We start from the raw sequence: 26727 nt of genomic DNA, 5'->3' as shown, positions 1-26727 counted from the left end.
CACACCTATGGATACTTCCCAGTATTTACCCACCTATGGGTAATCCCAGCAGTACTAAAACCCATAATCCCAGCCTTGGATCACACATAATCCCAGTGGATCATGAGTTGAGTTAACACAAACTCTAGAAGTCCTCACCCCATGACTGCATGAGGATTTGGGGGGGGACAACTAGACACAAACCATAACAACGTTTATTTCATTGATGCTATTCTTGTTCAAAACATTCTAAAACTTCTGCTAGATGTTCCCATCAAACAAATATGCCCATAATTTAGGGAAATTATGCCCAAAACATGTCAACTGCATCTACTCTTGTATCCTAAATAGTACACCTTAACATAGTCACAGTCTTTATTCTCCACACTCAGGTTAGAGTGCTATTTGCTTTTCTAAAAGATAGACATGCATATCTCTGTATGACACAAATTTAGTACTTCAGAGTAGATCTCTCTATGTGTTTCTTATTCCAAAACACACAAAGGGAATTCCAATAGATTGTAAAAAAGAGCAGAATGATTAAAATTTTTATGAAGCTTCCCTCAAGAACCTTTTGACTGACATAAGCATGTTAAGGATGAACTCTTTAGAAACAGGCTTTGAGATGTAAAGTGGCCTTCAGAGAGTTACTCTTGGGAGATGCACTATAAGACAATGAGAACAACAGGTTTGAGCAGAGGGAGGAGGCTGACCCTCAATGTAATCATTGCATGAATATAAGGACTTAGGATTCAGAAAAAATGTACTTTTTAAAACCCTCTCTGCTAGTATAAGTCCAAAATATCACCCAAGTTATACAAAGACCCAGACAATTTTGTAAGGAAGATGCTTCAGGGATGCATTGTAAACCAATAATCTTCAGTAAGTGTCTTATTTGTTATTGTAGGTACACTACTAGAGATTTAATTATGCCATCTAATAAAGTCTCCAATGAAAGACAGACAAATAACAAACTGGGGGGTAAAGCAACTTTTAGAAATAAATTATAGCTTTACTACAAACACTGGAATTATTTTTAATTTAAGTCAGTCTAGTTTAACTATGTGAAATATATTTTGATGGACATTGAGTCTATATTAGTAGATTCATGAAAAATGGGCAAATGATAAAAAGCACCAGTGCTAATCAGTTTAATCGAACTCAGTCCCCGGAAATCAAGAGCATGTGAATTCCTGACTTGGCAACAGTATTTGAATAGAGTCTTTCCCCTTGACCAAGGTTTGTAACTTCCTCTGTCCAAATAGGAGCTAAAATAATGTGTATTACTTTGATAGTTTCAACTTACTCTCAAATAAAAAAGATTATCATGGAAGGTCGATGTGTACTTTAAGGCTGAATAAGTAAGATGCTCATTTAGGAATGGTCTGATTAAATGAGCATAGAGGATGCTTAATGCTTAAATCTCTAAATTAGGGTACCACCTGGATTGCAGGCCTTTTTGCCACCTCCTATGAATTATTGATCACATGGCCTTTCAGCTAGGTCTCCTGTGCCTCCTCCATATGCCTGTCCATATCTTTCTTGCAGCATTAAGGCATCAGTGTCCTTATTTATCTTCCCACTTGAATCTAAGTTCTCAGTGGAAGCTATTGCTTTCACCAGGCTTAATTAGATGATAAGGTTTACTAATATAAATTAACACTAGAAATTTCTCAGTCATCCAGCTCTTCAGAGATGGGACCAGGACTCAAACACTATGTAGGGATATGTCTAAATCATGTCTGAACTCAGTGAACAGAGCGTCTGGCAGATAACAGAACTATAAATGGTATTTAAAGTGTTGAAATAATTAAATCTTCTGTAGCTTAATCACTAAGCTACCTCAGTGTACATAATCAACTGTAAACTACATAGAATATCTGTCCAACTGGAACTTTATCCCACTATCAATACAGCAATATACCCTATTTGCTGTTCTAACTCACAGGGGCTACTACTGACTATCAGGAAGTACTCTATCAACCTGCAGCATGAGACCCTCTCTTACCTAGAGTTAAAAATCCCCATGGAGAGACCTAATCCCAGTGGAGAAGAGAGAAGAGAAAAAAAAATATGACTATTCATTTGACAACTAAGTTCCATTTACTTTTGTCTTACTTTTGTATTTGTGGAGACAAAATTTATAACACTACAAATTAAAGGAGAAAAGGTTTTTGTAGCTCACAGCTTGTAGATGCTTCAGTCCATAATCAGCTGGCTCCAAGGCAGAGTGCCATGGCATAGGGGTGTCACAGAAGAAAAAAGAAAGCAGTTCATGATGTGAAAGGCAAGAAGCAACAAAGCAACAAGTGATGACAGTAGCCCTTTTCTGTCTCTTACATTCCATCCTGGGTACCTGCCCTGCATTTACGTGAGGGTGCCCATGCATAATGACCATTGCCTTTATTTCTATGGCACAGAATTTCCTGTCATGATTAAGTTGTAAGCAAATAGGTTGGGGGTCAAATCCAACAGGAATACAAGCACAAGTGTCTTGCAGAACAACTTATCTAAACTATTAAGTAGGCAACTAGTCTACCAAGTGATGGCTAGTGTTCCAAGATAAAGAGTGTTCTAATTGGATTTTTTAGGAAACAAAGTTCACTGGACTGAAGATTACAGGGGTGCACTATTTTTCTTGCCAGTTCTATAAAGGGCATGCTGAACTTTTTAGTTTCTATTTTATCATAGTCATGTTTCATATTGATTAGGAAGAATATGTGGTAGCTTTGTGTTCAGCTCTGTAAGACTGATGGAAACCTCTGGCTAGATGGTGGTTTCTCTGGCAGAAACTGCACATAAACACATAAACTTGTGCAACCTCGTTCTGCTCCAGTTAGTGTACTACTGCACTCCTTTGCCCTACATTTCATCTGCTAGAACACCTGAATTCTTTGCCTCGTAACTTAATGTGTGGAGGTAGAAGATGGGGAATTGACAAGAGGTGAAAAATGTACTATATCAACATAGGAAATCGAATCCAACTCTTCTGGAATGACCGCTCCAAATTAAGACCTTAACTTATTTTTACCTTTGTAATTTGAAGGAAATTTGTGGATATATAAGAACATATTATGATACTAACTTACAAATATTTTCTACATTTATGATACAAAATAGGGCACTAAAACAGATTATTCAATTTGGAAAAAATGTGCATGCAGATTGAGAAAAGCATTAGAAAAGAATTTTTGTATTGTTTCTAATTTTTTATGTTTTTTTTCTTTTCTTTATAAAAATATACTTAAACAAAAAAACAAAACAATCCACAAAGACATGATTAGTTTTCTATGGTTTCTGTGACAAATTATCACAAAATTAGTAGAATACAACAATAAAAACTTAATTTCCTACAGTTCTAAGAGATATGCTTCTAAAATTGGTCTTATGAGATGGAAGTGGAGACTCGGTAAAGCTGAATTCAAGAAATACAAATTAAAATAACACTGAACTTCTCTCAGACCAGAAAGAATAGCTATCATGAAGAAGTCAACCAATGACAGGGTAAAAGGGAAAGTTTTCCACTTTTGGTATAACAAGTTTGGAAATCAGAGTGGAGATTCCTTTAAAAACTAGGATTACAATACCATTTGACCCAGATGTTCCCTTTCTGGGTATTTTTCAAGAAAAATTAAAATCATCATACCACAGTGATATATATCCACCCATGTTTATAGCAATGTAATTTGTCATAGCTAAATATTGGAAACAATTTAAATACCCATCAACTGAAGAATGGATAAGAATGATGTGGTATTTTTATACAATGGAATATTAGTCAGCTGTGACAATTAACACAAAATTAGTGGATTACAACAATAAAAAATTATTTTCCTACAGTTTTGAGACATGCTTCTAAAATGAGTCTTATGAGATGGAACAGGAGACTCAGTAAAGTTGAATTAAAGATATTCCCCATTTCCTATCATCTTGCTTTAAAATTCTGTATCATTTTTATAGATTTTTATCATTGTATTTAAGATTAAAAATACTATAGTAAGGGAGACTCTGTGACTTACCAACCCCTCCTTCAAGTGGTGGCCCATATTCCTTGGCTTATGGCTACATGTTCTGGTCTTCATTTCTAATTGTCATGTCCCCTCCTCTAGTTTCATCACGTCCATCTCACTTGTGATAGCATAAGTCTCATGCAACAATCTAAAGTGATCTCCATCATATGATTTTTAACTATCCATATTAGCAAAGTCTTTTTGTTGCTATGTAAAATAACATATGTTTAGGTTCCATGTTTGGGACATGGATGTTGTTACGGGGTCATCATTCTAATTCCTGTAGATAGCATTGTCCTGGTGTTAAATGAAATGTTTACTTGAGTAGATAAGATATACGAACCTGTACATTCTTCAAAGACAGAATGTAGAGAGAATGTAAGGAAGCACTAGGTTACCTTAACCTGCTTTCCTTTCTACTGTCTGTTGCCCTTTTGCTTCAGGTATAGACCTGACAGGGACATTGTATTCATGCTCTTCTTGAGTTATCCATCACTATTTTCTTAGCTTTGGACAATATTAGAGCACATAACACTTTTATTATATGCATGTCTAAAGAAAAACATACAGACTGTACTAGTGCTAATGTATCATTACTCTAGTGGTTAATATATCATGTCAACTGGAGAAGTTAAAAGCCTAACTACATTGGCTCAGCAATTCCACACATGGAGGGCCCTCCTTAAGCCACAGGTTGGGAGAGGCTTCCTAGGGTGTAGAGGGCCCTTCCTAGGGCATGGAGGACTCCCCCTAGAGTGATGCAGCACTTAAAGGATATATAAAGGGGTCTAAGGAAGGATGGTTCATGCTACTTCCTTGGAGGAGCTCCAATCTTTACAGTCAACATGGAAGTAAGGGAGAAAAGCTTGCTAAACGCCATAACTGTATCTCCTCTCTTCACTCTTCACTGCTTTCCACCATCATGAACTGCTGCCCTCTGCCATGTGCTACTCTACCTTGGAGCCAGAGGAATATGGACTGAAAGGTCCACTAACTGATCTAAATGAGCCTTTCCTTCCTTAATTTTAGGTGTTGGGTATTTTGTCCCAGAAATGAGTGAAAAGTAACTGAGACAAAAATTACTCAGACAAAAATGAACTCTCTTATAAACACTGTGTTGTTCACATCTATGGTACTTGAGGTCTCCTTTCAAATTGAAATTTCTTTAGCTTTAGACAATAGGTAGGCATAAAACAGCTACTTAAGATCTCCTAAAAGCATTGTCAAACTAGATGAAAATTTTCTGACTACATAATACTACAGTAAGGCTATCATCCCTGGAATAGTTCATTTTGTCTGCCCTCATCCCTTTATTTCACAGCTTGGGGCATAAGAGAAACTGGCTAAGATCATGGAAGATTTATTTTTTTAGTAGAACAAAGTTTAAAGCTTTACTTACATTGATGCCACAAAAAAGCAAAAACCAACACACAAACATATATGTCTCTATATGAGTTCTCTATTTAAATAGCTAGTAATTGAGACTGAATGATTTAAGGGAATCTTCAGAAAGCAACAGAGTCTTTAATCTTTTACAATGCTCTTTTATTTTCCTTTAAGAGAAATGAATGAGTTTGTTTTTGCTAAATAATTTAATTTCCTTTGTATTTTAGATTTTATAGGATTTATATACCTACATGATTTGTAGGTTTTAAGAACCTATTATTTATCTTGAAAATAAATGTTATACTGGTACCATACAATATTTGAATTGATTAAGGAAAGCTAATCACCTTTTTGTTTTAGCAACAGAACTGTTAATTTCCAAAGTAGTTTTTCATTCATAAGCAACAGTTTGAGGCTATTATAATGAATTTATTTACAAAATTAGCTTCTGAAAGACTAAAAATTAATTTACTATTGTGCAATCATTAAAGTTCTCTGAAATTTTTATAGTATAGAGGATCTTGAGACATAATCCTGCATTCTTTATTAAAGATGCTTCTCCTTAAGTACAGATTTCAAGCACTTTTCAATATTATATTTTATGATGAGTTGCTTGGGGCTAATCTTTGGTCTTCTCATTTATAAAGCTAAGGACTACTCTGTGTGTGTGTGTGTGTGTGTGTGTGTGTGTGTGTGTAATTTGGTGAGATATATGAGCAAAAAATTGCCTCAGTAGTTGCAATATGTTTTAGAAAAATGCAATATTAAGTACAATGTGGATTTTTGTGCTCACAAATCTATTGAAAATAAGAGACAGCTGTAGTACAGTTGAGTGGAGAGTATGACTCAGTTGTGCCTTATTTAGCATAGTCTGTAGCACAGGTTCAATGGAGATAAGGATTAAATGCTTAGGTAGGATAAAGGAAGAAATGCTTTGTTTTACCAAGAGACCTAAGAAATCTATCACAAAAGTGGTATTTTCAGTGTCTTTGGGTCTTTGTGTTTTCTCAGATAGAGCTATCACATAGGGAGGGTTGCTTAGCACCTGACCAGCCAGAAAGAGGTGAGAAATGGGGCCCTTTGGCCTCATAGATAATAAAACCTCTACAGGCATGATAAAGAATTGATATAAGACTTCAACAAATAGAAATATTTTGAGAATCTAATTTTGTTAAAAGTGGAGTAGTGATAAGCTTTTTCCTGGTCTTGCTGGGAGATTGATCATTTATAAATAGTCATGAAAGAAAAGAAATGTTAGTGAAGTATCTTGAATGATTCAAAAAGTTTTCTGACTTTGTAAAAGAAATGTAGAAGATGTTTTGAAAACTGTCATTTTGCTCAGTGAAAATCCATGGGCTCAAGTGTGAATTCTAATTGGATTCAAAGCCAAGTTTATCAATTTACCTACAGAATTACTTTGAAAAAATAATGTAATTTCTTTGGGTAATGAATTTTGATTTAGATAGTGAACTATTAAGTAATAGCTGATGAACTTTGGGTCTAGAACATCTTTCAAAGGCAAATGTGTAAGTCACCAGGTTGACCTTGGGAAAGGGTAGAAAGTAGGAGGTAAGACCCTGTTGGAGATCAGAGTGTGCACCTAATGCTATCATGGAGTTGTTCTGAACTTGTATGATTTAACATTTTTCTCTTTGGGTTTTGGTTTTGTCTTGGGATAGTCTCTTGTTATTTTGATGTCTCTTCCTGTTCAAAAGGGAACATATACTCTTTGCCAAGCTCACCATTGTATCTTGGGAGTACTATATGTAACTTCTGTTTTGATTATCTCAGGTATTTGTTACAGTAAAAGAAATCTGAATAACATAATGCCACATTGGATTGCTGTCAGATTTTGAAAAGACAGTAAATGCCAAGTGCTTGGTAGATAGTGGGTTCTCTAGTGCTTGTTATTATGATTAAAAATAACTTTCAAGAAGAATAAAATGAATGAAACCTATGTACAACCTTCTTGCTGTGCTTTTTTCCTCACTAACATTACCTTGGTTTACAACCTAGATGACTGGGATAAAAAGAAAAGAATGTCTTTGAGGAGTTAGAATCAATTATGTGTTAACAAGACTAACGTGTATTTGAATTTTAACCCCTCTACCATTAATTAATCTGGGAGCTGTGGTGATAAAATTTAAGATTTTTCTTCTCTTAAAATTAGCTGTGGACTGCATCTAAATTTACATTAAGTAGGCAATCAAAATCTTCCACTTTTATTACAAAGGACTTGTGTAGTAGAGAGAGACAGTTTAAATGCATAAGGAATGAGGTGAAATAATGATTTGATGTATATATTCTGATAATAACTACTTCCTTTTTCTTATCTACCCTGAAATAAATGTCCTGTCTTTAAACTTTATTAACAAGAAATTATAAATTTTAATGTGGTAAAATAATTATACCTTAATTTTATTGTTTTTTTCTTTTTTTCTTTTGAGAAACAAATATCAATGAGACACTTTCCAAGCTGATTAATAGGACATTTTCTTTTTTTTTTCCTTAATTTTACTGATAAATAGCAATGAGACAGTTTCAAATCAAATTGGTAGGACAGTTTCAATAATTAACACATTGCATACATTCTTCCTAGTGGTTAATTGCTGTACAAGATGCGGACATGATAACCTATTTACAAACACCATTAGAACAAATCACTCTATTCATCAAGAGAATGTAGCTATATATCTATCCTAACCACTTTGAATACACAGATACAAAGTGGACATTCATCTGTATCCCCTTTTTTTGCTAAGTGCCATTATTTGAATATTATAGGTATGTAAACTTTGTAAAATATTCTAAAAGAGTCCAGTAGCCCATAATAGTATTGGGTCTTCTGCTTAACTGGCAATGTCAGAAATTGTTGACCTGAGTCCCCTACAGCTCAACATAACAGCATGGCTTTAGTTCTTATATTTTGTTTTTATACTTTTCTGCTGGATGGTTAAGACCAAGGTAAAGCAGGACCTATGCAACAAGAGTTGTAGCTTTTGGGACTGATAAGTTCAGTGAAATCCCCTCAGGATTTATCCTGAGATCCTGTACCTCAGATTGTAGAAACTTTGTCAGTGTCAGCCATGTGTATGAGGCACTGCCATTGATTGGCCAATGTGCTCTCTGTGAAAGCTTGAGAGAATGTTTTCTCTCCATGACTCTCCTTAGGCACACTCTATATCATTGATCACTTTTCTCTTTGGCCTTATACCAGCTATTCCTCTACTGGGAATTTTCCTGGAGGATCTGAAAACATCATATCATAGGGATATATGTGTGCCTATGTTTATAGCAGCACAATTTGTGATAGCCAAATCTTGGAAACAACCAAGATGCCCATCACCTGAGGAATGGTTGAAAAAGATGTGGTATTTTTACACAACAGAGTATTATTCAGCTATTAAGAATGATAAACTCGAAGCCTTTATATTGAAGTGGATGCCACTTGAACATATACTCATAAGTGAAATAAACCAGACACACATGTGTAAATATCGTATAGTTTCCCTAGTATAGGAACTCAAAAAAAGACATTTTCAATAATGCATTGCAGATTGTTATTTTCTCAGCCATCATCCACAGCACAAGAAGCAGCCAAGACATCCTGTCTAAACACTACTAGTATAAATCCTTCTTCTCACTGAACCAAGCGAAAGCAGCCGTATATCTATCCTAACTATTCTGCATATACAAATACAAAATAGTCCTTCCTCTGTATCCCCCCTCTCCAGTTCAGTCCTGTCAGAGATGGGTATTCTATTGGCATCTAAATATTATAGGTGCTTGAATTCAGCAAAACAATCCAACACAGTCCAGTAGTCCACAATAGTAGTGGGTTATCTGCAGAAGTTGTTGACTACAGCCTTTTACAGCTCAGTATATTAATATGGCTTTATTTTATATACCTCATTTTTATACTTTTCTGCTGAATGGTTAAGACCAAGATAAAGCAAGACCTATATAACAAGAAATGTAACTTTTTTATCTGATAAGGTCAGTCAGGTCCCCTCAGGATTTATCCTGTAACTCTGTCCTGCACTTTGTAGATCCTTTGTCAGTCTCAACCATGTGGATGAGTCACAGACAATGCTTGACCAATTTGCTCTCTGTGAAAGCCTGAGAGAAAGTTTTCTCTCCATGTGACGCTCGTTAGGCACACTATACATCATTGATCACATTCCTCTGTGGCTCCATAATCTCCTTGAGCAGAAAATTTGGGGCACAACTGAGTTACATGTTATAGTATGGGCTCTCCCTTGACCTCAGTCTTCACAGACCTTGAAAGGCTAGGGCCAAAATGTTTGCGGACCTTGCAGCCCTTCCTTTTCTCCAATTTCTACCTTAATTTTAGAGCAATGTATTGCAGGTATCTGCTATATTTTTAGTTATTTTCTTAAAACATACTTAATAAGTCACAAAAGATTTTTAATCATTGAAATAAAAAGTAGTTTGATGCCAGATGCATTTTTATCTTAATTTTAGTGTCCAAGATTATTAAACTCCTAGTATTCAAAGTGAAACAGCAAGGAATTGCATTCTTAGGCACAAATAAATTCTTATCATTTTAAAATTTTAATAGGAATTACAGTTTCCTTGGCAAGGCTGTGACTTAGTAGATAATGTGCTAAGAAAACTGGGAAACCAATGCTTAACCAGAGTAAGTGCCCAAATCTACTGGACTATAACTCAAGAAAACATTTGGACTATTTTAATATTGTGTGAAAAGCCACATCAACAATTAGTTCTCCACCCTGGGACAGAAATTGTCCAAATCAAGGAAACCACTGTAGAAACAATCCTGGCTTTTTGTTTACTGGGCTGGCAGCTAGCCTTTATGAATCTTTTTGCCCTTTCAAGAATATATTTCACGGGCCGGGGAGATGGCTCAGTGGAATAAGCGCTTCCCTGGCAAGCACAAGGGCCTGAGTTCAATCCCAGGTTCTGAAAAAAAAGAAAAAAAAAAGCATATATTTCATATTTTATGCAATCTATTAATTATTGTAACTATCCTAATAACCTGTTTTGAAAATGTTGCATTGCTATTTTATCTGTTTTTCTCATTAAAATGGATAAAAGATAAAAAATAAAAAAATAAATTACTTTAAAATTGGAATATATTTCATATCCAGTGATGTTTCTAAACCTCCGCATTTGAGGAATGATAATCTACCAAGTGAATTATACAAGTTTATGCAAACTCCTTTGCCAGAGTTCAAGAAAGAACAAAAAAATCTTTCCTGGAATGGTTTTGGAGTTAGAAGAAACTTCTAAGTAGAAAACAGAAAATTTCTCCCAAGAGTAATTGTCCTTTAAAACTGCCAAGAATAAACAAACAACAACAATTATTCTCTGGTTCTCGCTTTCTGAAACACTTAATAGTTCCTCAGATTGGTCCTTTGGGATAGGAGAAGCCTCTGCATTTTCTCTAAGTAAGAAGTTTTGGATTTAACTTTATACTTGTAATTTTTTCACCCTCTCATCATGTTATCAGTTATGTCCTGAGGCATATTGCAACATCTGTTTTGATTTCCATACTGTTGTAGAATGACTGTCATTGGTCATCAATTCCTTGAATTTAATTTTAGTTCTTTTTTTCTGGCAAGGGAGACAAGTAATAGAAAATAAATTTTAACATTTTATTATGAGTCTTGAATTTAATTTGACTTTATATTTAGTTGATTTAAGGGTGAAAGACGTGGTATTTCCACTTATAAGTACATGGTCCATAAGAAAAGTCAATAGGAAAGACACAATTACAAATATTTTCTAAACAAATTAGCACATTTATTTGTTTCCTTGTCAGCTAATTCACAGTCCCATTTTGAGTCATCCTACTAGAGTCAGAAATTGCTGTTTTCTACTTCCTTCATTCCCACTCAGCCTGATAAGCTCTTGACTCTTGTGACTTCTTGGGCATCTGTTTTTTGGAAGGATTTCTGGCCTTTGCTATAAAATACAATCTAGAAAAGGCTCTTATATAATAGAGTTGAAAGAAAGGAGATTCAAAGTCACCTGGGTTGGAATTCCCTTAATCTTCAACAGGCTAAAGTGAATGTTGGTGAGGAAAAATTTTTCCTCTACCTTCTCATGCTGAATGACCTGAGGCCTGGAAATGAAACTAATGAATGTCAGATTTATAAAAGAAATGGCAAGTTTTACTAATTCACATGCACGGAGTTCATAAAAAAGAAGGGACATCCAAAGAATTTGTTAGGCTAAGGGGCTTAAATATTATTTTAATAGAAGTAAAGGGGCTTGAGCTTCAAATAATATAAATTATGAGGGAAGCAATCAAGAAAACTGTAGGTGAACTTACAGAAGTTAAAGACCATTTTGATAGGACATGCAAAGTCACCTTGGTATATGTCCTCTGTCTGAGACAAGAGCATGGTCCTCTCCCTGATGGAATACCTTCATCAAAAGAATATTTATACTCTGGGCTTTAGTCAGCTTTCATTCTTTTTTTTTTTTTTTGTTACAAAATGTCTGAAATCACCAATTTTGGAGGACAAAAATGTTATCTTACCAATGTATTCCATTGTAGTACGGGCAACATTTTCTTCATTTATCCATTGATGGATATTTACATTGTTGCCACATCTCAGTCATTATGAATAATGTTGCAATAAACAGGGGATGCTTCTTTCATTATACTTTTTCTCACTTTTTCTACACCATCCCTGCTATAGTTCTGGGTTTCACTATTCTATTTAAGTGCTGCTAGTGGTTTGTCACATAATAAAAGATAAACCATGGACATGACATTTAAGAACTTTATCAACAGCTGATGGGGCCTTTTAAACTCTAGTTCACAACAGTGTCTCTTTGACCTTTGATCTTGTGGCTTTTTTATTACGACCATTTGTTCTCTAAGTGATGTCTCCCTTCAAAGATTTCCAGGGTTGCTGATCATCACCTCAAGTTTGTTTGCATAGTGGAGCACTGTCATCTCAGGACGCCTACTTAGGCTGTACCCCTTTTCACTGTGAAGAACTGCAGAATAGAGGAGAAAAAATATGGTCATGTTACCTATGATTCTTTCATTTCCAACCCATACTAAATGACTGTATCTCTTCCTTGAAATTCTTTAGAAATCTTCTGTCTAGCACTTCCTTAGCACATAGAACATGTTGATAATAATGTGTTTTCCTGTGCCAGCTGCCTTAATATATTATTTTCATCATTTTTTTCAGACAAATGATATGGACAGTTTTATATAGTAATTTTAAAGATAGTAGTCACAGAACTTTCGCTTCAACCTATAGTTCCCTGTATCCCAAGCCAGTGCTTGATCCAGCACATTTAATGATCAACTCATCCACTTTGGGGGGACTGTTTCAGTTTTTAATGTTGAAAATTCAACTTAGAACCTCTTTCTCTCATGAACACTTGTTCACTGTACTGTAGCATCCTCAAGGACTCAGCTGTTTTGAACATGCAATTGATATTCCCATCTGACCTTCAGCTGTACTATAAATAAGCTCTTGATATGAAGATTCTAGGCTTTCCTTCCACTGAATTCCCAGTCCATCAGAGTCCCCTACGGAGTCATAATTTTTCCCAAATGAGCATGTCCTATGACTGTTTTGCTTCTATAGTCAAATAAAAGTTATCTTCGAGAAATAAATTAGCATGCCCCCACTCCCCTGCCCCACTTCCCTCCATGTAGCCTGGAGGAGACAGCAATCTATTGGCTGAATAAGATGTTATGAGGCCTCTTTGTCTGAACACAGGGTTTCAGTGGAAGCCTGCTACTTAAATCCTGCACCAGCGTTATAAAAATATCCCTTCACTGTCCCACTTTGGATCTCCTCAGAAATATCTTTTAGCAAACAAGGAACTGCACCTTGCAGAGGCAGTAAAGGTGCAGATCTTTCTTTGACTATTGCCTCATTCCCTCGTACTCTTCATCCAAGTGTCCATAGCAATTCTGCTTCCCTCAAAATCCTCAGGCCCAGGTGGGCATGGGGTACATGACTGTAATTCTAGCATCTGGGAAGCTGAGGCAGGAAGATCACTGCAAGTTTAAGGCCAGCCTGAGCCACATAGTGAGTTTAAGGACATCCTGAACTATATAGTGTGATCTTGTCTAAAAACAAACACCCTCAGAAAAAAAAATTCCTCAGTCCCAGGTTTCAGGTAGTTTCTAATGGATGATCATAGTACCACATATGGGATTTTTTTTCACTCTGTTTTGTTCTATATCTGAAGTTTTTGAATCAATTTAAAGTAGAGGAATGGGGAATGGGGAGATCGCTCAGCAGCATGAGTGTTTGCCTGACAGGCACAAGGTCCCAAGTTTGATGTCTGGCTCCACATGCCTTGGCCCTGGAACCCCAGGCAAGTTGTGGCAGCCCTAGAACCTGGTGTTTTGTGCACACCTGTAATCCCAACACTAAGAAGGTTGAGACCTAAGATCATTTGAGTTTAAGACCAGGCTGGGGGGTGGTACAAAAGTGAACAGAAGGTCGGCTTGAACCATGTAATGAGACCCTGTCTCAAAATAAAATAGAATAAAGTATAGGAATATGAGGGGCTGTTAATATTCTCAGGATTTAAAAAAAACTATTGCTAGAATTTTCATTACAATAGTTGTGAATTTATAAAACTAATTCTTGTACACTTCATCAAATGTTACTGATTTCAAAGATTGCTGAAGAGTAGAACCAGAAAAAAAGAAGCACAAAAATATATTATCTATCTATCTATCTATCTATCTATCTATCTATCTATCTATCTATTTCCTGCAGGCTAATTGAAAAAGACAACATTGTTGAGAGGGTGCAGTTAGCAACAGTCTTATTATTCAGACTGCATATAATTAGAAATAATCCTATTGTCTCCTTCCAGTGGAGGTGGACAGAGATAACAACTTTCTTTCATCCTTATGTTTCTTTATCTATCCTTTAAAAATATTTATTAGGCATTGTAATGTATGGGTTGAAAACAATAGAGGACAAACTATTAAAATTTTTGTGGGCTGTGGCTCTTCATTAAATATTAAGGCAGATTTGCAGATACCTTAAAGCACTAGGCCTTGAAGAAATAACAGTTTGGGCTACTAGACATTATAATCCAAATAGAAAATGCAGGTAGCGTATTTCTTTGTTTTCTTTTGGTCCCTGTTATTAACTGCTAATTTTATTCTCTCTTTTGCTTTTATTAGTGCAAGGAGACAGGATAAAGAATGCTAACAGTTGGAAAGGTGCTTTCAAGGGATGCATTGTACCAAAACCTAGGTTTCAGAGGAACTTGGGAAAAGTATGAAACAGATGTAGAAACCCCTGGAATATTGTTTATTACTACTCTGGATTAAGTGCCTGGAAGGAATGGACAATTATGCTGTGTGTTGTATTCCTTGTATTCTAGCAGTAGCGGTAGACAAAATTTTAACAGAAATAATATGAAGACGAGTAGAATTTGGAAACTCGGCAGAGGTGGTGTTGTGTAGATAGAAATGAGGTTTTCTAAGGTGAGTGAAGGAGAAAGCACAGAGTGAAGCTGCTTCTGTGGAAGTGCACTTCCAGCCAGGAGATTTATGGGGAAACTCCTTCTAAGGTGATGGTGAGGTCATCAACAAAATCAGGACGCATCCCAAACGCAGAATAAATTGTGTTTCAGTGTAAATAGCTTTATACTGCTGTTTTAGACATTTTCCTGTTTCTGGAAGAATACCCAACACTTGCAATTTTAAAAAAGTGAAATTTGTTTGGCTATTTCAGAGGATTCATACCAGATTGGCTGATTCTAAGGCAAAAACTTTGTCAGAGTAGTGCCTGGTAGAACAAATCTGCTCAGTTCATGGTGACCAGAAGGAGAGCAGGAAGCTACACCAGGAGGAACTGGTCAGGGATTAGCTGTGGACCCCAAGGTCATTCCTCCATGAGCCATCCAGACAGACTCAGAAGTACACTCTACTAATCTAGGCAGGTCCCAAGGCAATCAAGCTGACAAACACATCTCTGTGAAACCTGTTTAATCTCCAGATAAATAAATGACAAGTTCTTAATTCCCCCTGATGTAATACAACTTTCCTAAATACTCCAAAAATCACAATAATTTCTTCACCAAGATATCACTACTGCTGAAGTGGGAGCTTGAGCCCAATCTAGGCAACTGAATGACTTGGTAATATAATGTCTCAAAATGAAAATAAGAATTTAAAAAATTGTGTTGGGAATGCATCCCAGTATGAAGTTTCTGAATTTAGTCCCCAGTATTACATACACACAAAAAAGCCTAAGTCAAAGTCCCCTCTGAAACTCACATCAAATTCTGAGTTGTGAACTTCTGTAAGAATTAAAAACAAGTTAAATAATCCTATGTACAGTGAATGTCAGATGGCAACATGCTGATTTCAAAAAGGAAGAATAGGATAATAGAAAAGAATAGGACAAAGAAAGACTAAAACTCAGTAGAGCAAACATGATTACATGGTGGTAAAATATAAATTTCATACATGAACAGATTGCAACCCATATGGGCCCTCTTTTGGCTGCCCCATTTATGGCCAGTAACTTTCCTTGGCAGATGTTCCACATTTCTAACATCTCTTACCTCCTGGGATCTCCACTGGATTTTCACATTCATTCTATAGCTTTATGGCCTTATATTTCAGTACATAATGAATGGCTTCCAGGCCTTCCTTTGAAGTCTGGGTTTAAGCCTCCATGACTCTACAACTCTTGTGTTCCACATACATGAACAACCAACATCACACAGACCAGTGGTGGCAGACCTATGACACGTGTGTGATTCGGTTTCCCTTTTAGGACAAAAGATATTAATGTACATTGCAATATTTTTTTCTAAAGTTAAACCTCAGTATTTGGATTAAATTTCAGTGTTGGAACTTTGACACTCAGTTTCTAAAAAGTTCACATCACTGACATAATCAAAGCCAAGTTCTATAGCCTGCACAAGCTCCCTTAGACCATGGCTGCAGCAGCTTCCAAAATATTTGGCTGTTTGAACGTGATGAAATTAATTCTGGGGATCTGTTTCTCTAGGTAACTATTCTCCAAACATGGGTGCTGGGGCTTTCTTCTTACATGAAAGATTTACCCATTTGTACCAATGAACCTGTAATAAGTAGGTCACTGCTGATTTCTGTGGTGTCCTGAGTTATCTTACTTCTTATCTTAGTACATTGTTTCTTTTTAATGGCGGTAATCTCTTTAGTGACCACACCTCCACCTTTGCATGTGGTTCCCTTTGGGCTCAAATTTGTTTCCTTTTTCTTGTTCTGCTCTATTGTTCTCAATTTTCATTATAAATGTGGCTGAATGCAACCCACAGTTCCCATGCCACAACGTGAATGTTGAGCACCCTTGAAATTTCTTCTAGCAGATCAAACAGTCCTCTGCTATTAAGCTTAGCCTCACACAAAGTCTCAGGAAATGAGTAAAATGTAGATACTTTTTTTTTCTTGCCAGATAATATGGTATGCATGGCCTTTAATCTCATTTCCATTTATAGCTTCTTTATCAACTGAAATTTTACGTGGCTGGTCTTCACTGTTTACATTCCTGTCAGCATTTTGGTCTTCTGAGATCTGACCAGAATTGTCCATCAAGCTCTGCTTACAATATTCTAGGACTTCTCTAGTTTGCATTTCCAAACTTTTCTAAACTCCATCCAACTAGCTGCAAATATTTTAAAACAATTGGACAGATGCAGTCAAAGCAATGATCACACTCTTAGTACCAATTTTTCTGCATTAGTCAGCTTTTCCTATTGCTAGTCAAAATACCTGACACCTTCAGCTTAAGTGGGACATGGTCAATTTGCCTCACAATTTGAGAGTATTAAGTCCATAATGGGCTGGCTCCAAAGCAGAAAGTAAAAGTTCAGAGAGGAACAAACTGCTTAATTCATGGTAGCCAGGAAACAAAGCAGAGGAGCAGCACCAGATAGGGATAAAAGGGCCAGGGCGATGACACATAAACTCTAAGCCCGTGCCTCTATGACCTGACCAGACACACTCATAAGTATGATTTTCTAATCTCTTAGGTATCTACCAAGGCAATCAGTTTGATAATTCAGCTTAACTGACACAACAACACGTCTATTCATAGTAAGTTTTTAAGTTATGCAACAAATCAGTGTTTCAAATCATATTATTGATGAGCAAAAGAAATGAATAAAACTCAACAGTTTTATATTTTTTAACTATAAAAAATTAAGAACAAAATGGTACCTTTTGGATTCCTTTGTATAAAATGATAAATTAAAAGCCTGTCATTCTGTCTCCACATCAGCAACTCATTAGTATTTAGTGTTCTTGCGGTGGTTGATACATTGTGTCAACTTGAGAAGTTGGAAGCTTGGGTGGATCAGCTCAGTGAGTCCACACTCTAAGGTGTGGAGGTCCCTCCCTAGGGTGTGCAGGGTCCTCCCTAGAGTGACTTAGCACTTCAGAGGATATAAAAGGGAGTTGAGGAAAGATTGTGTGTGCCACGCTCCTTGGAAGAGCTCCAGTCTTCGCAGTCAGTGTGGAAGGAAGGGAGAGAGGCTCGCTAGAAGCTGTAGCTGCGTCTCCTCTCTTTGTGCTCTGCTATTTTCTGCTACCACTATGAAGTGGTGTCCTTTGCCATGTGCCAGTCTTCCTTGGAGCCACCAGAGTATCAGTGGAAACCTCCACTAACTGTGAGCTAAATAAGCCTTTTCTTTCCTAATTTTAGATGTTGGGTATTTTGTCCCAGCAACTAGTTAAAAGTAACTGAGAAAATCCTAAACTGGGTTCAGAAACCAATCAACACATTTTATAGCATATATTTTTTAATATTTGCATTTTTATCTGAACTGTAGTCATATTTACAAAAGCTATTGAGATTTAATTCATTGTACCAACTTTTTTTTTTTTTTTTTTCTCAGAACCAGGGATTGAACCAAGCCTTTGTGTGTGCCAGGGAAGTGCTTATTCCACTGAGCCATCTCCCCGGCCACTTTGTACCAACTTTGATAGTTTAATTGATATTCCACAGCTCTAAGGTTTTTTTTTTTTTTTTTTTTTCTTTCTTTCTTTCTTTCTTTCTTTCTTTCTTTCTTTCTTTCTTTCATTTTTTTTTTAGAGAAAGAGTCTCACTGTGCACTTCAGGCTGGACTCAAATTCACTATGTAGTTCAGGCTGGACTTACTCAGTGATGCTCCTGTTTTAGCCTCTGGGATGCTGGGATTATAGAAGTGCACCATCACACCCAGATCAGTCCTTAATTTTTTGTTCAATCTTTTTTAATTCAAATGAATTACATTAATGTTTTCTTAGAAAGTTATATGACAAAATTATCCTTGTTTTCTTTTGCACATGAACAATTTGGGGAAGCAAATTGGCTCATGAAATTATTTTCTATTCTATCTATATGATTCTGCTATCATATAACATTTCAGAAAGCAGATGAGAGATTGATGAAAGATCTGAGACAGCCCTGGTCATGGTGGTACACATCTGTAATCCCAACACTTGAAAGGCTGAGACAGAAAAATTGTTGGGAGTTTGAGATCAGCCTGGGTTACAACGTGAGTTCAAGGATAGCCCAAACTACATAGCAAGACCCTGTCTCAAAAAAAAGAGAGACAGGGAGAAGAAGAAGGAGGAGGAGGAGGAAGAGGAGGGGAAGGAGGAGGAGGAAGAGGAGGAGGAGGAGGAGAAGGAGGAAGAGGAGGAAGAGGAAGAAGAAGAAGAGGAGGAGGAGGAGGAAGAGGAGGGGAAGGAGAAGGAGGAGGAGGAAGGGAGGAGGAGGAGGAGGAGGAGGAGGAGATCTGAGACAAACCTAATGCTTTCCTATTTTCAAACATTTTTTTTTGAGATATATGGTTTTTTGTTTTACCTTTTAAGCAAAACTTTCCCCAGCCTAATTTGTCATTAAGGATAGTCATAAGGAATGTTCGAAAATGTTTTTTAAATAATGATAGTTGTTTTATAATTCTAAACTTTGATAGTAATCAAAATGTACCATATTTCATTTCTAAAATAGATTTTAAATTCATGAAAAATTATTGGCAGTGAAAACTTAGTAATTTTATTAAGTTATACATATTTAAACATTGTATTAGTTTCTTTTCCATTAACAAGTACTGCTAGTTTGGTTTGGTTTCTGTATATTTATGTGTATCTTTTATATGCAATTTATAGTGTTTATAAAATTTGATTTATAATAAATGTTAAAATGGAAAAAAACTTTCCTATAAAGTATATATAATGTTTTTCTAACAGTATAAATAATAAAGGATGGGTGCCAAGTAGTCCTAGGAAAATATAGGGACTGAAAAGAAAGTATGAGGAAGTCCAATTGTCATACATACCACCAGGTAGCAGGAGGTCCAGTGCTAAAATATAGAATGATGGTCTAACTAAGTAGCCCAAGATGAAACCTGAGCGGTCAGAATCATTCCTCTATTTTCTGGAAGACTAATCTTTTGTGTATGTGTCTTGATTATATAGTAAGAAGATAATGTCAAAGAATAACAAATTACAAAACTAAGGTCAGACATCTAATACCAAAGAGGACATAGTTATTTGAGTGGAAGAAGATGTGCTGGGAATGGAGTTTGGGTGAGAAAGGGAAAGACAGAGAACACGTCTGTTGGTACATTAGTGAGATTCTGTTCCTTTCCACTTAGGTCTCTTCCTGGTCAATCAAAAGGCAATTCATCAGTGAAAATTGCTTCAACTATATGATTAGTTATTAGGGAAGAAGATGAACTACATTTATATCGACTAATAAGTACTCTTTCTGTAAGATTTAGAGGCCTTTTAGCTTTAGATTTTTTAAGATTCCTCATTAGTAGTGTTGTTGGATTCTGAGTGGCTGGAAACTCCTCCTTGAGATTCTTCCTAGGTATTTCTTGTTCTGCTCAAAAATTGGAAAAATGAGCACAAAAGGTAGTGAGTTTTTATATATATTAAAGATAGAAAAACAAAACGTACTCTGAAGAGTGAGTATGGGGTCAATTAAAAGTATGAACAAAGTATATTCTACTAGGAGAGTGGACCACTATATGGGAGAGAGAGCCCTGCAGGCCCAAGGAAAGTCTCCACCAACTCGTGTATTCTTCATTCAGGCTAATGTAACGTCTAGGTTATCCCACCAAAGCTCTGCTGGAGTCTTCAAGAGAAGAACTGAAGACAGCACTTTCTGGTTGCTTCCAGGTGCAGGGCTTGTGTGCCAGTCCTCTGGATCTCCATGACTGGTAGATCACACTCACTTTCCCAACCAGCTAGCCACACCCTAATCTCCTTCATCAGTAACCAAAAATAATTTGGTCATCATCTCAAATTGTCATCAGGTAGATAAACATGCTATTATTGGTCAACAACTTTTTTTTCTAATGTGACAATTTATTTTAATGAAAAAATATTTTTTCAGTTAAATCTTTGAATACTAGTTCTGTTCACTTTTTCACTTTATCTTTGAATGTGGTCTACTTTCTCTCTTATTGTGCTTAGCTTTATTCTTTCTCTGGGAAAGTGTCTTGAACTTTATCTATAATATTTGATTTTAATATTACTAGATTCCTTTATTTTTAAACTTGCATCCTACAGGGAATGGAGGCACATGCTTGTAATTCCAGCTCTTGGGAAGCTGAGTTAGGATTGCAGCCAGCTTAAGGCCAGTTTGAACTACATAGTAGTTCAAGGCCAGCCTATATCGAAAACAAACAAAACCCCAAAAACTCCAAAGTCATTTCCTGTTTTTCCCACCCTGTTATCTTAATACATTATATTATTTCTCATGATAGTTTTCTGTTATTTTTTTCATAGAATCTGACATTTTTGCATTGACAGAATCTAATAGTTTATAACAGAATTAGTTTTTAGTTTTTTTTTTTTTTTTTTTTTTTTTTTTAGACAGGGTCTTGCTCTGCAGTTCAGACTGGCCTTGAGCTCACTTTGTAGCCCAGGTTGATCTTTAACTCACAATGATTCTCCTGCCTCATCCTTTCCAATACTGTGATTACAACATGTACCATCACACCCAGCTCTAGAGTTTGTTTACTTAATAAGTATATCATTCCAGGGAATCCTCTGGCCCCTTTTTTAATAGGCCTATGCTAAGCTATACTATAGCATGAAGTAAGCCCAAATTTCAGTAGCTCATAACAAGGTTTATCTTTCATGCCCATCACAATCAAGTTAGCTCTGCCCTCCTTTGTAACTCTCTGATTCCTGCATACATCAGCCGTGGTCTTTCTGCAATTATTCGATGGATCATGCCTACATTTCTCTCTGTCATACACTTATCTACTTCACGAAATGTCTCTGACCACTGCAGATCTGAATAGCACCTTACATCCATAGCCATTTCTCCATCTCATGAACCAAATTTATGCCTGAAACTCGATTTAAGTAAATTTTTAAATTTTTTTTCCATAATTTTATTGACAGACAAATAGCAATAAGACAGTTTCAAAGCAAATTGGTAGGAGAGTTTCAATAATTAACACATTGCATACTGTCTTCCTAATGGTTATTTGCTGTACAAGATGTAGACATGTTATCCTATTTACAAACACCATTAGAACAAATCCCTCTATTCATTAAGAGAATGTAACTATATATCTAACCTAACCACTTTGAATACACAGATACAAAACGGACACTCATCTGTATCCCCTTTTTTTCTTAAGTTCAATTATTTGAATATTATAGGTGTGTAAACTTAGCAAAATATTCTAAAAGAGCCCAGTAGCCCATAATAGTGTTGGGTCTTACGCTTCACTGGCAATGTCAGAAATTGTTGACCTGAGTCCCCTACAGCTCAACATAACACCATAGCTTTAGTTCTTATATTTTGTGTTTATACTTTTCTGCTGGATGGTTAAGACCAAGGTAAAGCAGGACCTATGAAACAAGAATTGTAGTTTTTGGGTCTGATAAGGTTAGTGAAATCCTCTCAGGATTTATCCTGAGATCCTGTACCTCAGATTGTAGAACCTTTGTCAGTGTCAGCCATGTAGATGAGTCACTGCCATTGCTTGGCCAATGTGCTCTCTGTGAAAGTCTGAGAGAATGTTTTCCCTGCATGTGACTCTCCTTAGGCACACTCTACATCATTGATTAGTTTCCTGTTTGGCCCCATAATCTCCTTGATCAGAAAATTTGGGACACTACCACGGTACATGACTTTACATTACAAGATCTCATATGTCCTGAGTCTTAATTGACCTTGGAAGGCTATGGCCAAAATGTTGGCTGTCCTTGCAGCCCTCCTTTTTCTCTAATTTTGATCTGCAAACTTAGGTTGTTAACCATCCAGAAGACAAACTTATTGTTACCATACAACTTAGGCTGCTAAGCTTAACCTCACTATCTGTCTGAATATCAACCATCTTAGGCATAACATGTAACAAGTGTTTTTCATCAAGTATCAAATTGCACAGGAAACAATTGAAAGAATTAACAACTGGGACCTGCTCTTACTGGGAAGTTTTTTCACGTCAAAAGAAATTACCAACAAAGTGAAAAGGCAACCCACAGATTTGGAAAAAATCATGGCAAATAAGTACTCAGACAAAGGTCTGCTCTCTAGAATCTATAAAGAACTAAAAAACACTAGGGCCCCAAAATTTAAAGACCCAATCCAGAAATGGGCATTCAAGATGAACACACACTTCTCAGAGGACGAGATTAAAGAAGTGAAAAAATATATAAAAAAAATGCTCCACATCACTAGCCATCCGTGAAATGCAAATTAAAACAACATTGAGATATCATCTCACCCCAGAAAGAATGGCTATCATAAAGAAATCACCCAACAACAAATGTTGGAGAGGCTGTGGGGAAAAAGGAACCCTTCCCCACTGCTGGTGGGAATGTAGACTGGTGCAACCGTTATCGAAATCAGAGTGGTGACTCCTTAGAAAAGTAGGACTGGAAATCCCATTTAAACCAGTTATTCCTCTACTGGGAATTTTCCCAGAGGATCTGAAAACATCATATCATAGGGATATATGTGTGCCTATGTATATAGCAGCACAATTTGTGATAGCCAAATCTTGGAAACAACCAAGATGCCCATCACTGGAGGAATGGTTAAAAAGATATATTTTTACACAATGGAGTATTATTCAGCTATTAAGAATGATAAACTCAAAGCCTTTGTATTGAAGTGGATGCCACTTGAAGATATACTCATAGGTGAAATAAACCAGACACACATGTGTAAATATCGTATAGTTTCTCTAGTATAGGAACTCAAAAGAAGAAATACAAATAGAAAGGTATAATACAAGTAAAAGGAAAGCAGGATCTCGAGGACTAACTAATCAAGAGAGGGAAAGGAGAAGAGCTAGGAAACATGACAATGTGAAGCCATACAGTTATATGTAGAAGATGGGGAATTTTTTTTTGAGACAGTTTCACTGTATAGGTTGGCCTGGCCTTGAACTCACCGTGTAGTCCAGGTTGAACTCAAATTCATAGCAATCCAGCTGCCTCAGCCTCATGAGTGCTGGGATTACAGATATGCTCCACCACACCCCGAAGAAACTTCTTACTATGGAAAATATGTAAATTGGTATTAAAATATCCAGTACATAATTCAGTCTTTAAAAAAAACCAGGATAAGTTGTGCCTCATTCACCCTAGTAAGTGTATGTTTAATCTCATGTTTCATATAAGGGATCAGCAAACTATAGCTTGGTTGTACATTTCCCATTCTGCTCTTCATTTGTTTTGTCATTCTAGGATAGAATGTATGCAGAAAATTGTTCTAACGAAAAGGTACATCTCTAGTTCATGGAGGAAACTTAATTGGAACTCAGTTATACCTATTTATTTTTAAATTGTCTATGGCTACTTTCACCCTACAGAGACCTAGTTAAAAGCACCAGCAACACTAATTCACCATTTCATTTGCAGCAAAATAGTTCACTCAATCTCTGCACATATTCCCCTAAACTTGTGTACCTTCTCAGCATCCTTCCTTGGAGTCCCAGAGAAAAGGAGAGCATTTCTTTGTTCTATCTAATAAACTACTTTGTGTGCATTTACTACCATGGTGTCCATTAATTTGATCCTTAATCATCCTTAGGACAAGGGCTCAGAGAGCTATTTGTTTATGTTAGGTTGGGCAAAATGGACAGGACTTCTCTCTAAAGAAGTATGTGTCTGTCTAGGTGTATGCTTGGTTAAACAAACATCATGCAATGCCCAAAGCCAGGGTGCTTGTTTGTACACAACTACACAGAAGCCAGATGAACTCTGTATTTCAGAGTAAAGTTCAAAAAATTTGTGTCCAAAACACAACTTTCAGTTTCTGTTACTATTCGTGACTTCATGATATATATTTCAGTTCAGAAGTTTTACATATTTTTGAGCACTAATAAAGCCTACAGGTGAGGCACATTCAGTGGCACATCCCTGTAATCTCAGATTCTTTAAAGGCTGAGGAATGAGGCTCACAAGTTGGAGGCCAGCCTGAGAGACATAGTAAGACCTCTGCTTCAGAAACCCAAGCCAAGAAAGCCAAGCCAAGCCAAGCCAAGCCAAGCCAAGCCAAGCCAAACCAAACCAAACCAAACCAAACCAAGCCAAGCCAAGCCAAGCCAAACAAACAAAACCAAATCTGGAAGAGTTGCATTTCAGATTATTTTCTCTGTTTTTTTTCTTTGACCCAATGAATTTTCAAGCAAGGAGCTTTAGTTGAATGGAACAGCTTTCAGGGTGGTGTGAAGATGTGAGAGAGGTGCTCAGGAGTAATAGCAAAGGACCATGCAGTCTCCTTGAAAGAAAAGCCACTGATCCTTGCCTTGGCGGTTGCTATGGACTTAATTGTGTCTCCCCAATCCTCAGGTAGATTCTAGTCATCAGTGTGAATGTATTTGATAAAGGGACTTTAGGATGTAATGATGATTAAATGAGGTCATAATCATGGGGCTTTGAATTACTAGAGTTGATGTCTTCATAAGTAGAGGGAGAAATCTCTGTCTCTGCCTCAACCTGCTTTGATCTTTCTCTCACCTCTGCACGTGCTCAGAGGAGACCATAGAAGAACTGTGATGGGAAGAGAGGGTCAGTACGGAGCCCTGCAGGACCTTGCCCTTGGCCCTCCAAGCCTCCAGAGCTGGGAGAAAGAGATTTCTGTCATTTAAACCACCTAGTCAGTGTGCGGTATTTTTTTTCCCTATGGCAGCACAAGAAAACTAAAAGAGAAATCAAGCTTGTTTTACAATCTTCTTAAAGCCAGACAATCTGGGTGGGGTCATTGTTGGAACCCCATGAAGATCACTGGTGAGACTATGACCCTGGCCTTTTCAAAGTTCAGCTACAGGGTGGGCTTCACACATTAAAGTTCAAGACCATTCTACTTCAGCCTCTCTGACACAGTGAAGTGGCTCCTGTGCTCCTTCCACAATTTGGGGCTGGGTGAAGGTACTTCCCCAAGTGAACTCAGCCTCAAGGTATAAAAGGAAGAAAAGAACATTTTTCCTAAACACTGTTATAAAGTACAGGAGATTTTCATTGTACCTTCCTGGGTGAACTCACATTTCATCAGGAGAATTGTAAATATTGATTACAGATGCTGAAGAGTATAGAAACTGTCTTAGTTACTTTTTTCTCAGTTCAAAGACAAAACACCTGAGATGAAATACCTGAAACCCAAATTTAAAGGAGGAAAGGTTTATTTAGCTCACAGTTTGTAGTGGTTCCAGTCCATAGTCAGCTGGCTCCAAGGTAAGGTGGCCTGGCCGAGGGGCATCACAGAGGATAAAAAACAGTTGATGGTATGGAGGGCAAAAGCAGCAAGTGACAAGGGACCACAGCAAGCCTCTTTCTGTCCTTTATATTCTGTCGAGGTTACCTGTACTTTAAGGCAGGTAGTACTCACACTCAGAGGTTAGGGGTGGGGGCTCCACTCTCAAAATTATGCCAAACAACTCAATGGACTAATGCAGTAATCATATACCCTCAATCTCAGCATCCCATAGTCCCAGCATCACATACTGCAGATGAACCTCTGAAAAGTCCCTGTTATGACTGCATGAGGCTCTAGGGAGACGTCAATAGACACAAGCCATAATAGGAAATAAGAAGAGGAAATTTTTGTCTTCAAATTAGTTGTTCAGATTACCAGATATAAGCACACAAAATTGGTCAAAAGGTATAGAAAATAAAAAGGAGAGAGAAAAGAAAGAAAGAAGGGGAAAAGAAGTACACATGTGTATCCATAGATTAGCACAGATAATTATATTGCTGAACTCTGCTGATCCATTGAAAGGAGCAGTTTAATGTTCTTAGTTTTCAAAATATTTTAAACCCAACTTTAAATGTCAAAATAGGATTTTAAAATATGTTTTACATCAGAGCATCCAAAGCAACTCTAAAAGTTTTTTTGATTTAGTCTCT

The sequence above is a fragment of the Octodon degus genome, unplaced genomic scaffold, assembly GCF_000260255.1.
Source record: "Octodon degus isolate 3935 unplaced genomic scaffold, OctDeg1.0 scaffold00038, whole genome shotgun sequence".
Taxonomy (NCBI): domain Eukaryota; kingdom Metazoa; phylum Chordata; class Mammalia; order Rodentia; family Octodontidae; genus Octodon; species Octodon degus.
Note: the sequence above shows the minus strand (reverse complement) of the source record.